Source organism: Suricata suricatta, chromosome 12 (assembly GCF_006229205.1).
Source record: "Suricata suricatta isolate VVHF042 chromosome 12, meerkat_22Aug2017_6uvM2_HiC, whole genome shotgun sequence".
Lineage (NCBI taxonomy): Eukaryota > Metazoa > Chordata > Mammalia > Carnivora > Herpestidae > Suricata > Suricata suricatta.
The window spans coordinates 61,402,628-61,418,055 of NC_043711.1; the positions used below are offsets into that span (position 1 = coordinate 61,402,628).

At 43.4% G+C, this 15,428-nt stretch overlaps 1 long non-coding RNA gene across 1 annotated transcript; it reads right to left on the minus strand.

Annotated features, from left to right (window-relative positions):
• Window positions 1-2,337: 2,337 nt before the first annotated feature.
• On the minus strand, window positions 2,338-4,044 carry LOC115273197. The gene is made up of 3 exons (XR_003900734.1): window positions 3,973-4,044; window positions 2,839-2,980; window positions 2,338-2,748 (listed from the first exon to the last, which is right to left on the minus strand). It is a non-coding gene; the product is annotated as an uncharacterized LOC115273197 (long non-coding RNA).
• Between the last annotated feature and the right edge of the window lie 11,384 nt (window positions 4,045-15,428).

The following is a 15,428-nucleotide window of genomic DNA, read 5'->3' on the forward strand; positions in this document are numbered from 1 at the left end:
GAGACAACATGGATGGACCTAGAGGGTACTGTGCCACGCAAAGTAAGTCAGAGAAGCAAAAATACCATATAATTTCGCTCATATGTAGAATTTAAGAAACAAAACAAATAAACAAAGCAAAAAAGAGACAAAAAAATAAACCAGATTCTCAACCATAAAGAACAAACTGATGGTTACCAGAGGGGAGGTGGGGGGGGGTGAAATAGGGGAAAAGGATTAACAGTAGTTATTTTGATTAGCACTAAGGAATGTGTAGAATTGTTGAATCACTGTATTGTACACCTGAAATAAACAAACCAAAAAGTAAAATAATTAATAAAAACCGAAAGTCATTACTTCACAGCCAGTAAAGCAATAACTGATTCAGACAAGGATCATCAATAGAGTCAAAACTCACCAAGTGAGAGAATGAATGTTAAAAAGCAAAATATTCATTCTTCAATATCACTCAGTCTGTCACTTATTCATCACAGAGGATCGAGGTATTTTTCAGGGGATACACACATGTTCAGAAACTTCCTTAACCAAGTGATCAAAAAGTGAACATCACCAGTAACAAGACTGATTGGCGTCACGATCCTCCTGATGCAAAGCGGTACCCTCCACTCCGCCGTCACGAGAGTCCTGTTAAATCTAAGCCCAAGAAAGCAGTCAGATAGATCCAGATGGAGGGACATTCTACAAAAGTCTTCAAAATGCAAATGCCAGGAAAGACCACAAAAAGAGGGGAAAACTGTTCTCGGTTAAAAGAGATAAAAGAGACATGGCCACAAAACTCAATATGTGATCCCTCATTCTATTCTGGTTCAAAACAAAAAGTTCTTAAATATTTGATAATTTGATATGAATTTTACATTAGAAAACTGCACCTTATCAATGCAAAAATTTCCCAAGTATGATGATTCTAGGATGCTTATTTAAGAGCATGTCTTTGTTCTTTTTTTTATTTTATTTTTTTATTTTTGAGAGACAGAAAGAGAGAGACAGCACTAGCAGGGGAGGGTCAGAGAGAGAAAGAGACACAGAATCCGAAGCCGGCTCCAGGCTCTGAGCTGTCAGCACAGAGCCCAACGCGGGGCTCAAACTCACAAACCACAAGATCATGACCTGAGCCGAAGCCGGCCGCTTAACCAACTGAGCCACCCAGGCGCCCTGCATGTCTTTGTCCTTAGGAGATGCCTGCCCAAGTGTGTGTGGGTGGAGTGCCATGCTGTCCAGAAGGAACTCTAAGAGCTTGATAAAAATGCGTGGGAAAAAGAAAGCAAATGTGTCTCAATGTGAACAGTTGGTGGGTCTATAAGAGATGAAGTATTTACAAGGGTTCATTGTACTTATCTTCGCATCTTTTTCAGACACTATATTTCAAAATTTTAAAAAAAGAGGGAAAAGAAAATATTTTTAAATTATTAGGAAATCCTCATATTGGCAAGAATATGAGGTACTAAAAATACTCACGCATAGCCAGAACAAGCATGTTTCAGTATATCCTGTCTGCAGGGAAGTTAGACATGTATCAATTCATTACCACCTTAAGTTTTATACCAGAAAAAATTGGTTAATAAATTATGGAGCATTTCTAGTGCTGTGGTCTAGAGTGCAGGCTCCAAAGTCAAATGCCTGTTTCATTTCCTGTGTCTCAGTTTCCCCATCTGTGAAATGAGGATAATTTTAAAACTCCTGCCTTATTGACTAGTTATGAGATCACATAAGATCACTTACTTAAAGCATTTAGTACAGTAGCTGGCTCATAGCAGGTATCCAATCAGTATTACATATTGCTGGCTATTATGCAATTTATAAAAAGGATGATGCACATCTACCTTTACTGATCTGGAAAGAAGTCTGTGACATGGTGTTGAATTGAAGAGCAGATTACCGAGTAGAAAGCAAGTTCGACACCACTTTTGAAAACGTATGTTTTCGCATTTCCACTTGGTTATCATTGTAGCAAGATGTTCAAGGTAGGTGTAGCAAGGCGTTAATAGTAGGTAAGTAAGGTGGGGGGTGTCTTGCCTTTTATTTTCCTCTTTGTGCATCTCAATGTGGTTTTATTTTCCTTTATTTTATTTTTGCAACACACGTATAAATGTTTTTACAATCAGATTTTTATTTGGAGAAGATAAACAAATCGTGCATCTGTGGGTCTGTCTGCTCAGGTGTGGCTTTATCTGAGCATCCGACCAGATGTCCTGCTAGATGAGGAACGCTGCCGGGCCATTTTTTCCGCCACCCCTGCCCCAATACTGACATTTGATGACCTTTGAAATAATTCACTGTTTCCTTTGCTCCGCCTGGGTGTTCCACAGCAGCTCTGCCAGGCACAAAGCAGGCATTTGATAGATGTGTGTTTCTTTATTTTCACTGGGGATTATGATTTCTCTACATTTTTACCCCATTTTCATGCAGCAAGTGTTGTGGGCCTTTAGTGTCTCGCTCAGGGAATGACGGTGTAAGTGCAAAAGATTCACTGAAACCTACCTTGGAGGGCACTCAGCTATTTTCTGGATGTTTTTAAAAGACATCCTCACTGTCCTTCAGAAATTAAGCTCCAAGGCTCATTTCTCATGTCCTGGCTCTCTGCAGCCTCCTCCGGAACCGAGGTGCCGTGTTCCAAGATGACCACAAGATGGCAGTCTTTCCCTGCATCAGGCCTGGCGGAAGCCTGCAACCGCGACTTCGGTTTTCTCAATCCAGCTTCTGTGCTGTCCCAAGCAATTTCAGGAAAGAGACTCTTTATACTAAAGAGACCTTCAACAAAGAAGAGGACAGTAAGATTAAATATTCGGAAACAGAAGAACTCGAAGAAGAAAATACAATTTCCCATCACCACGTGCTCACTCAGCCTTCTCTTCAACAAAAGTTGCAACAGCTCTGTGTTGATTTGCAGTCTGGAGTCGAGTTAGAATTGCCAAGCATCCCAGTGCACTCTGAATCCACATTCCTTTATCCCTTTGTGCCACTCAAAGCCAGATATTGATGTCTGAAAATAAGATACATAAGCTTCATTATTTAAGTGCCTTTTCCTTAAACAAGAACGCTTTAATACTTAACAAGGTAGTGAAGCTACATAATTTAAAATCTATGCGAACAGAAATAAGAAATTATTTGTAGCGGTCTCCACTTTTACACCCACCAACAAAGAAAGACATTCACAATTTTTTGCCTTCCCAGGGCCCCAAAATACAACACTGGCCTGTTCTCCTGCTCTGGGCAGAAGCTGCAGCTGAAACTGGTCTTTATCAGCTTTTCTTTCTCAATATTTACCAACCAATAAATCTTTTTGTCCCCTAAGACAACTGACATTCGAATCCTGTTCATGTGGAGGCCTGTTATCCAAATAATATAAAATAAGCTGCTTCATTATCCACTGAGAAAGTATTAAGAGGGAATTTTTTCCCCTATGGGTCAATATTGAAGAAGGGAAGGAGGTGTTTCTATCTGAGGGGAGGCAGCTGCCTGCCTCAGGAGCGTGCCTCAATCCTGGGGCCTCCTGCTCTGCCTCAGGGGCTGGCGGTGCCTCCTCTCGGTAATGGGGGCATGTGTGCTAATGGAGGGAAATCTGTCTATTTTGGCTCAAAAGGCTTCCCATAGAGGCTGCTCCAAAGTCCGCCCCAACAGGGGTCAGCCTGTCTGTGCGGTTCCCGAGGACTGCACTAAACTGAACGGTTGTCAGAGCCACAGGCTATTTTGCCCTTTGCCTATTTCCAAAGTGGAAGACTTCAGTCTTTTGATAAGAATTCTAATTCTATTGTTGCATTGTGTAAGACAATGCCATCTTCTTTTCCTTCTGTGAGAGGTGTGTGTGGTGTCAAAGTGAGAGCACTGGCCTGAGGTGCCAGGAGGTGCGAGGTGTGGGGCAGGCCCTGCTAGCTGCCGGGTGAGGCCAGCCCTAGGACTGGACTCAGTTTCCCCATTTGTAGACTGAGATGTCCCACTCTCTGCTTCTCAGGACTTTCCCATAATTCCACTTACCAAAGCTCTGAAACAAAGGAAGGGGCTTTGGGGCACTGAGAAGTCCCAGCCGTCAGAGACCTCAGATGCTGGCTTGATCTCTATGCAGACTCGGCAATTCAGCCCCTGGAGAATCTTCTAGAGAAAACAATTTTAGACTATTAATAGTAATAGACAATATATAGAGATTTTATTGTACCAGGCTTCAGTCTACAGGTTTGTCATATTAATGTAATCCTCACACCACTCCGATGCTATGCTTGTTGTATACTTTATACAGAGAGGTTAAATAATTCCCCCAGGGTCACATAGGCAGTGATTAAGAGATCTGAAGCGAAGGGGCTTGGCTTTATAGTTTATTCTCTTAAGTCCCTGCTCCCTGGCTGGTGGAAATTCTAGGTAACCTCTGAGGTCTGTCTCATCCTGGGCTGGTCATAGGGCAGGGCTATGTGCCAAACTTCCCGTTGGGTGAAACATGGCTCTAACCTCGGGCACACCCTATGGGTGGTCCTGACTCCCTCCCTTGCCCCATCCCATCTTTGTCTTTTATTTTTTTTTCTTATGTTTTTATTTATTATTGAGACAGAGAGAAACAGAATGAGTGGGGGAAGGGCAGAGAGCAAGGGAGACAGAATCTGAAGCAGGCTCCAAGCCCTGAGCTGTCAGCACAGAGCCCAGTGCATGGCTCAAATCCATGAACCATGAGATCATGACCTGAGCTGAAGTCGGCTGCTTAACCGACTGAGCCAAACAGGTGCCCCTTTTTTAAGTTCATTTATTTATTTTTAGAAAGAGAGAGCAGGGCAGGGGCAGAGAGAGGGGGAGAGAGAGAATCCCAAGCAGGCTCCCTATTGTCAGCACAGAACTTGACAGGGGGCTCAAACTCACAAACCATGAGATCATGACCTGAGCCGAAATCAATAGCTAGATGCTTAACCAACTGAGCCACCCAGGTGCCCCACCACCACCCCATCTTTATTCTGCTGTTATTCTGACAGGCATGGCCATGGATGATATCTATGCTCATCAGCATATGCAGATTTCTGACATTATTTTATAACTACATAAGTAACTCATGAGTAATGTTTATTAAAAAAAGAAAAAAGAAAACTTCACAAATAAGGCTTTAAAAAAATCCCTTTTGACAATCACCATTCCTGTTTCTTCCTCCCCTAAAGTAACAGCTGCTATCATTTTTGATATAGTCTTACAAAATATTTTCTATTCCATGCATGCACTTAGAATACATAGAATGGGGCTCCAGGGTGACTCAGTCAGTTAAGCATCCGACTTCAGCTCACGCCATGATCTCACAGTTTGTGAATTTGAGCCCCACCTTGGGCTCTGCACTGACAGCTCAGAGCCTGGAGCCTGCTTTAGATTCTGTGTCTCCCTCTCTCTCTGCCCCACCCCTGCCTACACTCTGTCTCAAAAAAATAAACATTAAAAATATTTTTTAAAAAAGATTTCTCAAAATGTAGTAGTGTTTTGTACTTTAAGGAAGCTTTCGTTTCCTTCAGAAATAGTATTATGCACCCTGTATTATCTGGGAATTCCTTTCCTTACTCAGTAGTGCATCTTGGAGGCCCTTCCATGCTTTTACCCGCAGAATGCCACATTGTTTTTAGAGTATTCCATGTATGGACAAATCGTTGTCTGTCTACTCCCCTTTCAGGGGCGCCTGGGTGGCTCAGTCGGTTAAGCATCTGGCTTTGGCTCAGGTCATGATCTCATGGTTCGTGGGTTTGAGTCCCACATCAGGCTCTGTGCTGACAGCTAGCTCAGAGCCGGGAGCCTGCTTCAGATTCTGTGTGTGTCTGTCTCTGACCCTCCCCTGCTTGCACTGGCTCAGTCGACTGAGCAACTGACTTCGGCTCAGGTCATGTTCTCACAGTTTGTGGGTTCCATCCCGCATCGGGCTCTGTGCTGACAGCTCAGAACCTGGAGCCTGCTTCAGATTCTGTGTCTCCCCTTTCTCTGCCCCTCCCATGCTCATGCTCTGTCTCCCTCTGTCTCTCAATAATAAATAAACATTTAAAAAAATGAATGGGAGTCGGTAATGGTAACTTTTGGTTCCATCAAGAAAATGTATTAGAATGCAAGAGGGCTAAAAATGATGTTAACAATGAAAACTCTTCAAGGTACTATAATTGAAAAAATAATAAGTAACTTATTTGCAAACGTGCCCGAGGTCTTTTGTGACTTACATGTGTTTCTGTTCTCCTGCACAGCCCTTGCTCTCAACCAGAAGCTTTCTGCCCACCAGCAACTCCAGGAGGTACAGCACCGCTTCTGCACGTGGACATTCCAAGGACTCCTGAACATGTGTTGAAACAGAGACATACCCAAGGATGAAGGGATAGGTCTGCTGGCCATGCTGTAAGTGGGGGTGCCTCCTGATAGAAATTGGCTAGAGACTGAGCTGGTGCATGCCACATGCACACACACACACACACACACACACACACACACACACACATGCATGCACGCACTCATGTATACACACAAAGATACCCACATACACAGTGAAACATCCACCCATTCCTGCAATGCCAAGGTTCAGACATGAAGTCTCTGATTCCCAAGAAGAGCATGAGAAATATGCCATTAGCCACATATCTGGGGGCATCCCAAGCCCTTTGGAGCTTACTTTAAGTCTACGAAAAATTGGAAAGAGGATTTACTTTTAGTGAGTGGAACCCCCAGACAAGCCTCTGCAAAAAAACCCTCCTGCCTTGTCCACCTTCTGTCAAATGGAGACTTTTCTCTGATCTTCAGATCTACCTGGGACTAAAGAACAAGTGAGCTGAGTGCCTGGGTGGCTCAGTTGGTTGAGCATCCAACTTCAGCTCAGGTCATTATCTCACAGTTCATGAGTTCAAACCTCACGTTTGAGCTTTGTGCTTGACAGCTCAGACCCTGGAGCCTGCTCTGTGTTGTGTGTGTGTGTGTGTGTGTGTGTGTGTGTGTGTGTCTGCCCCACTCCCACCTATGCTCGCTCTGTCTCTCTCTCTCAAAAATAGACATTTTTTAAAAGGTGAACAAAGTCCTCAAGGAACCCTGACTTCCATCCCCCACTAACAACAACCCATTCTTCTTTCTCCTCGCTCCCATGGACTTTGTCTGTTTTCTTCCATACCTTTCCCTTTCCAGATATGCCTTCGCAAAAGCAGCTTCCATATGCTTTCTAGATCTGTGCTAGTCAGCAAGCAGTCTTAGGAGTCCATGTTGGTGTGTGTATGCTTTGTCTTGGTCTGCAGTGGGACAGCGTAACCTTTTAACTTTAGGTGTGCTAAATCTAAGCACAAATGCAGACTTGAATTTTGAATGTTTATTTCATTATCTTAGTAATTCATTCTTACTGTGTCTTACAATCATGAATCAGAAATGTTTTTAAACATGCATCTTTAAGTCTAGATATTCTCTTTCTGTCTCTTAACTTCCTCTGTGGATTAGTTATTTCACACTTTGTGGAGCAGGTGGGATAGAAGGCTCCCAATTCTAGGTACCCCTCACTGCAAGTGACTGTCCCCTTTGCTGGTGTGGGTGGCTTGTGAAATGCCACGTGCTTGTGAAGAAGGAGCTTGATGTTTTGAGTTTTCCTATTTTTTAAAATGTTTATTTATTTTTGAAAGAGAGAGAGAGCACAGGTGGGGAAGGGGCAGAGAAGGAGAGGGACAGGGGATCTGAGGCAGACTCTGTGCTGACAGTGGACAGCTGTCTGCTCAAACTCAGGAACCGTGAAATCATGACCTGAGCTGAAGTTGGATGCTTAACCAACAGAACCACCAGGAATCTCTTGTTTTCCTCCTTAGTGCTTTCAGTAGGAGTGCAACTTTGAAACAGTCTACATATGAAGACTTCTTCTTGTTTGATTAAGACCTCCAAGAGCCACAAAAGTGTTCAGGGCTCTTCTTGGTGCTTAAGGGTAAACATGACTGAATTTTGCCAACTGATGCCCTAGTTGTCTATTGCTAAATAATAAACCTTCCCAAAATCTAGAGGTTCCTTAACAGACACATGACCAAAGAAGATACACAGATGGCAAATAAGTATATGAAAAGATGTCCAACTCATGTGTCATCAGGGAAACGCAAATTAAAACAACCATAGAATACCACTACGTATCATTAGAATGGCCAAAATCCAGAACACTGACAACACCAAATGCTGGCAAGGATGTGGAGCCACAGGAACTTTCATTCATTACTGGTGGGAATGCAAAAAGAATAGCCACTTTGGAAGACAGTTTGGTTGCTTCTTACAAAACTAAACATTGTCTTACCAGATGATCCAGCAATCATACATGCTGGGGGATGTGTGGATAATCTCTGCACCTAAAACTTTTCTAGAAAAATAAAATCTTAACACAAATAAATTGATGCTAGTTTAGGGGGGGAAATCTGTTTAAGCCAATAGCACCTCTTGTTTCATGAGTAAACTGTCTGGGTGGAGCTCAGCAGGAAGAAACATCTCTACACCACTCAGTGTCAGCTGCACAGCCAAAAGGTTGTACTGGAGTCATCAGAGGCTCCTCACAGCTGGTACCTGGGCTGGGAAAGGAGAGCAGGTGGGGCTGGAGCATCTGGGGCCCCCCTCCTCCACTCTGCATACCCCTTGTGGGGTCTCTCCAGCACAGCGGCTTCAGAACAGCTGGACTCCTAACAAGTGAGTGCCAGATTCACAAGGCCCTTGTTTCAAAGAGAGAGCCATGCGGAAGCCAGATCACTTTCTATGACTTAACCCCAGGGTCACACACTTTCACTTCTGCATTCATTGAGGCAGTCACCAAGTTCACCGGAAGGGAGACAGACTCCACCTCTTGAGGAGGTGTGAGAAGGTTCTGGATGAACACTGAGGGCTCAGAAATATCATTGCAACCATTTTGGAAGATCACAGATACACAGTTATAAGAGGCAAATGTGCAAGGAGTTAACTAAGGATGTCAAGCAAGTCTGAGTGTAAAGGTGCCCAGAGCAGTGGCCACCACTTTGATGTGGTGCTGTGGCTCTGACTGGCCTGGTGTGACCACAGCAGGCACTGAGGGCCACATCTTCAGAGAAGAAGGGATTGCTGGGACCTTTCACTCTTTGTATTCCAGTCAAAGCTGTTGTCTGTGGCTCTGAACCCAAGCCCAGCTAATGACCAGTACCCTGCTCTACCCAACCAGACCAAGAGCCCCTCCTCCATGTAACCTTCCTTGATCCTCCTCTCCCAGCAGGATGCACCATCCCGTCTTTGGAACCACAACTGAACCGCCTGCTAAGTTCTCCACCAAAGCATGCCAAGTTATTATGTTTCTTTGCCACTGGCTTGTTGTGTTCCCTGAATAGACTGAAAGTTTCTCAAACTCTGGGGCCACATTTGTTGCCTTGCCTCATCCCTGGCTGTGCTGGCCCAGTGACAAGCACACGCAGACTATTGATTGTTGATTGCAAATGAGAGAAGAGAGTGGGCGAAATCCCAAGGATGCAGCCACAATGCCATTTATGTTCTTTTCACGGAAAGTTGAAATTTTATTTTGTTTCCATTTCACAGGGAATCCCACTCATATACGTGCATTTATGTGTGTCTTAACTGTGAGGTGAACAAGCATTTGTGTGAGTGCTTCTGTGTATCCATATGTGTGAATGTGTGTGTATGTATAAAGGTGCATATGTCTGTGTTTTAATGTGTTTGTGTGAGTGTGTGGATGTTTTTGTGTCTGGGCGTGTACATGTTTGTGTCTGTGTTTGTAAAATGTGTGTGTGAATATATGTCTGTATGTGCATATTTGTGTCTGTGAACATGTGTATACGGGTGAGTGAGTATGTGTGTGCATGTGAGTGAGTGCACACAGTCGCCATCTAAAGCCTGCCATAGGTCTGCAAGGCTGGGCAGCGGGGTGTCCTATTCTCATTGGTGATTCTTCCATCATCCTCCAGGAGGCCATCCTTACTTCCTCTCTGGGATGAGGAGCTGAGCAGAGGTCAAGTGACTTGCTCCAGATCCCACAGCAAGTCGGGGCAGCTCTGTGAGGGACTGATTGCCAGGCTCGCACCCCCCTGTGAGGCCGAGCTGCCTCTCTGTGGCATGTTGGCATCTCGCCCAGGCCTCACTGCCCGGCTCTGAGAGCTCCCATTGTGGGCGACAAGTGGCTGTGTGCCATAGCCCAAGACCCTGCAGGTGACGGGTCTGCTCTGAGATGCTGAGGGAGGAACGGCTCCCGAGGGGACAGGAAAGGGGGCACCCTTCATTTTGTGTGGCTAAAGGGTTGGAAATAACGGTCATGTAAAAGGGGGAAAGAGGAGAGAGGAAACCAAAGCTAATGAGGAATAATGAAGACGTCGAAAAGAACACACACGGAGAGTGGGGGAGGGGACCATCAGAAGCGGAAAGCACACGCACCAAGACAGCGGCAGGAAGCAGAGGGAGCTGGAGACCACATTGGCTCAGGAAACGTTTTGTCTCTTGCTTTAATTGGTGACCCCACTCAGAGTTGCTGGAAGTGGGCACAGATCAAGAGACTCGAGTGTCGGTACGGAAAACAATTGGAGCCTGAATGGCATGGAAAGGCAGCCAAGAAGGGCTTTCAGTCCCAGGCACAGTGGATTTTAGAGCTACTCCTCTGGGCAAAGAAGCAACGCTCTGAAACCTTCCCAAACTGTGCTCCCAGCGGGACGCTCCATGGAAATCCACCTGGACAGAAGTACCCACTGGTGTGAGAGCTGGAATAGCAGACGTCCAGCCGGATGCTCTGGGGTGGGGGGGGGGGGCAAGAATGTCACTGGAAGTGGAGTCACGTGAAGGAAATGGCATTCACCAGAGCTTGTCTCATCAAGTGTGACCAAAAGGAATTCTTTTGAATAAGCTACTAGGGGTGGGGGAGTAAGACCTCCCAAGGGTCGGGCTTAAATAACCACAGGCAATCAATGAACTTCCATCTAGAGCGGAGACTGCCAGTTAAAAGCAGATTTGTGTCTTGTGTGTTGGGATATGTGGGTTAGGGATCAGAACAAAATAACCTGGGACAACAGAAGAGCCAAGACCGCCATCAACAACTGTCCTGCACCACTCTCCCCCACACCTCTTCCCTGATGAGCAAATGTTTAAAGAACATCAGCTAAAAGAAGCACCAAGTTATTTTCTAGGGAAATCAATACAAAGTAGAAACATTTTAAAGAATAAGAATGGGTAGAGAAAACTTTGGTTCAAAATGCACAGGATGGTAAATAATGCTGCAGTAACATAGGGGTGCATGTATCCTTTTGATTTAGTGTTTTTGTTTTCTTCAGGTAAAGACCCAGGGTCTATTATATGCTAAGTGAAATAAATCAGACTAAGGAAGACAAATACCATATAATTTCACTGATAAGTAGAATCTTAAAAACAAAACAGCAAAACAACAACAAATGAATAAATAAACAAACAAAAAGCAGAATCAGACCTATAAATACAGAAAACAAACTGATGGTTGTCAGACAAGTGGAGAATGTAAGCTTGGGCAAAATGAGTTAACAAAAGTGGGAGATACAGGCTTCTAGTTATGGGATGAATAGGTCAGAGCCTAAGGAATATAGTTGATCATATTGTAAGAAGGATGCATTGGGGACTTGTGGGACATATAACGTAATGTATAAACTTGTTAAATCACTACATTGCACACCTGAAACTAATGTAACATTGTGTTTTAACTACACTAAAAAAAAAGATAACTGTAAAAAAAAATGCATGAGTTGGGACCACAGTGAAAGCAGCCAGCCTGCCAGAAGACTCCCAAGAGGCGAGAGGCTCAGTGTCAGCAGACCCAGGGATGGGCAGGTGAGTGAAGAGGGACTCAGTAGGGAAGAAATTAAAGATCAATTCCCGAAACCACTGACCTATTCACTCTGCACACCTCTGCTCCTCTCTGCCTTCCTCCAACTCTGAGCACAAGAAAAACAGGCCATGCAGGGTGTACCTCTGGTTTCTGGGAAGGAGAAAGATGACAACAACCACAACAGCAATGCTTTCATCCCCATACTGAACAAGCTTTCTAGGCATCAGGAGCCAGGACTCATAGAGTAGGTCCCAGCACTCAGTGCCAAGCACTCTCTGTGATGGTACTTGAGGGCCCCCTCGTATAAAGGCTCCTTCTCTGCTTTTTCACTCTAACGTAAAGTCTGTGAGTCAATTAGCTCTGCTCCCCATCCAATCTGCACAGTTAATAGCCACATAAATGCACACTGGTTACCTAGAAATTATCAAAACAGGCAATAAGAGAAGAAAAGTTGGGGCTGGGTGGCTCAGTCGGTTAAGCATCTGGTTTCGGCTCAGGTCATCATCATGCAGTTCATGGGTTCGAGCCCCGCATCGGGCTCTGTGCTGACAGCTAGCTCAGAGCCTGGAGCCTGTTTTGGATTCTGTATCTCCCTCTTTCTCTGACCCTCCCCTGTTTGCACTGTCTCTCTCTCTCTGTCTTTCAAAAATAAATTTAAAAAACATTTAAAAAATAAAAAACAAAAAAAAGAGAAGAAAAGTTATCAGAGGACTTAATCTGAGTATTCACATTATAATGGCCTACTGAGTATCAGCAACACGAATGAAAAATGATTCAGAACTATATAGACACTTGTGAAATGTCAGAATACCCAAGATACAAAGAACATATGAAACATTTGCAGATAGAAGAAGTAGGTCATATACTAAGAATGAAGACTCACAGTAATGTCAACAAAACCGGGTGTTACTAGACAATGCAGAAAGGATTTCAAGGTTCTGTTAGAGGGGCACCTGTGTGGCTCAATTGGTTAAGCATCTGACTTCAGCTCAGGTCATGATCTCAAGGTTGGTGAGTTCGAGCCCCACTGACAGAATGGAACCTGCTTTGGATCCCCTGTCTGTCTCTGTCTCTGCCCTTCTTCCCTTGCTCTCTGTCTCTCTCAAAAATAAAAATAAACATTTAAAAAAAGGTTCTATCAGAAAATTAATTTACCTAATAATGTTATACCCAAACTAATGTATGCAATATTTTTATAGTTAATGGGGCTATTAATAAATCTGAGATAAATTAAGCACATTTTTGATCATGCAAGGACTCAGAAAGTAAACCTTTTACACATTCTTTTTATGGAATTTAACAAAGTGTCACAAGAACAGATGAATGAAAACTAATATAAATGAAAAGGTAGTATAAAAACAAATAGTAGAAGTACAATAAAAAGAAATCTAAGGATGATTGTTAAAGAGTCAGTCTAGAATGTAATCAGTCCAAATTAAAATAGAAAGTTATAAGCTCCATGAAGAGTATCATTAAGAAAAACTGGAATGGGGACTCAGTCAGCTAAGCATCCAACTGTGGCTCAGGTCTTGATCTCACAGTTCCTGAGTTTGAGCCCCACATAGGGCTGGTTGTTGTCAGCCTGTCAGCATGAGCCTGCTTTGGATCCTCTGTAACCCCTCTCATCTCTGCCTGGTCCCCACTCACTCTCTCTCTCTCCAAAAATAAAACATTAAAAAAATTTTAGGAAAAACTGGAATAGAATGAACTGTTGGAGTCAGTAAAAAGTCAGAAAATATTTGTGACATAGGAACACTTAGTAACATCTCTACAAAAAACAACGCGACAGACAAACAAACAAATAAGCCATTAGAAACTCTAGAATAAAAAGCATTCAAGAGAATCAAAGTCCTGGTATTAAAATGACTAAAAGGTGGTTTGATTTTGAGAAAGTAATGGAGTGTAACAAGGGGGTTCCCTTTGCTCTAGAGTGCTAGAAATGTTCTTTGAGTGACATAAGATTATTGGCATTGAGCCAATGAAGAAAGGCCACTCTCTCTACTTGGCTCTGCAATTAAAGAGAGTTATCAAAGCTTAATAATGTATATTTAGTTTGTTGGTTTTCAACTTTTAGGATCAACCTACAGGAAAAAAAAAATTTAAGAAGATTTCAATATGAAGGCCCCTGGGTGGCTCAGTTGCTTAAGTGACTGACTTCTGCTCAGGTCATGATCTCACAGTTCCTGAGTTCAAGCCCCACATCTGGCTCTGTACTGACAGGTCAGAGCCAGAGTCTGCTTCAGATCCTGTGTCTCCTTCTCCCTCTCTCTCTGTTCCTCTTCCACTCGTGCTCTGTCTCTCTCAAAATAAATAAATATTTTTAAAAAAATTTTTTACAAGGGGGCACCTGGGTGGCTCAGTCAGTTAAGTGTTGGACTTCAGGTCAGGTCATGATCTCGTGGTTTGTGAGTTTGAACCCCTGCATTGGGCTCTATGCTGACAGATCAGAGAGTGGAGGCTGTTTCAGATTCTGTGTGTGTGTATGTCTCTCTCTGCCCCCCTCCCCAACTCATGCTCTGTCTCTCTCTGTCTCTCTCTGAAAAATAAATAAACATTATAAAAAATTTTTAAAGAAGATTTCAATATGGTAAGAGACTAAATGTTAGCAATCTAAACAATGTAAAAGCCAAGATACAGATGAAAAAATATGGAAATGTGGAGAAAAGGTGGAGGAAAGGGTAGGGGAAATATTTCACCTTAGACCATGAAGAATCAGAATATAGTATCTAGAGTTGATGAAACAAGACATAGAAATTCATACATTTTGCTTAAAATTCCCCATTCTTCTCAAACCAAATCTTAGTTTGGGTTGCCCCAGCAGCAAACCCTAATTTAAGGACTCAGTCACAAGAAATTTATTTGGAAGATAAAGAAACCCTGATAGAAAAGTAAGGAGGTAAGATAAGAAGGGAAGGGCCTTCCCTTTACATTACCTCTCCTGTGGTCACTGTGGGTCACTGATGCATGGTGGGAGAGCAGGCTTGGATAATGACAGGTGTTGGCAGTTGAAAGTTTGGCCACTGTGACCCAAGTAACAAGAGCAATGGGATATGGGCAAGCAACAGTAACGTCTGCCATATTAAAAATCAGAAAAGGAGATATATTTCATATACTACAATGTGTTCTATGACATATTTAGCATGGGAGCAGAGGAAGATGAAACCAGATGCTTAGAGCAGATACCAGGAGACAAGCTGATTCACCTAGTAAAGGACCCAGTAGAGGCTAAGGTACCAGAGGGGCCCAGTGTTGGGGGAGGAAAGAGGTCTAATGAAGAAGGATGGAAACAAGGGAACTGACTGACCATCTATTTAAGGAGCAGCTAAACTTTTAAGGAAAAGGGGAGGGAGATGGCATGGGAAGTGGTCCAGGCAACTCCCTGCTTCCCTGATGACAATTCCAATTTGGTTCTGCAACCACTTGTGACCACTTCTGATGCTGAAATCTCTCCATCTGGCTCAGAATAGGAACTTAATAAACATTTGCTGAATGAATCAATGAAAGTCTTCTCAAAGTAACCAGATATTTCAACTGCCAAGTTCCCTCTATAAAATGAAACAAGGTGCATCTTGTATGGCATGTTCTGGAGACCTCTTGGTTTGCCATAACCATTATGCTGCTAAAAATAGCCAGAAATGTGAAGTAAATGCCTGTGTCTTCAAAGGTTAGAAATTATAGT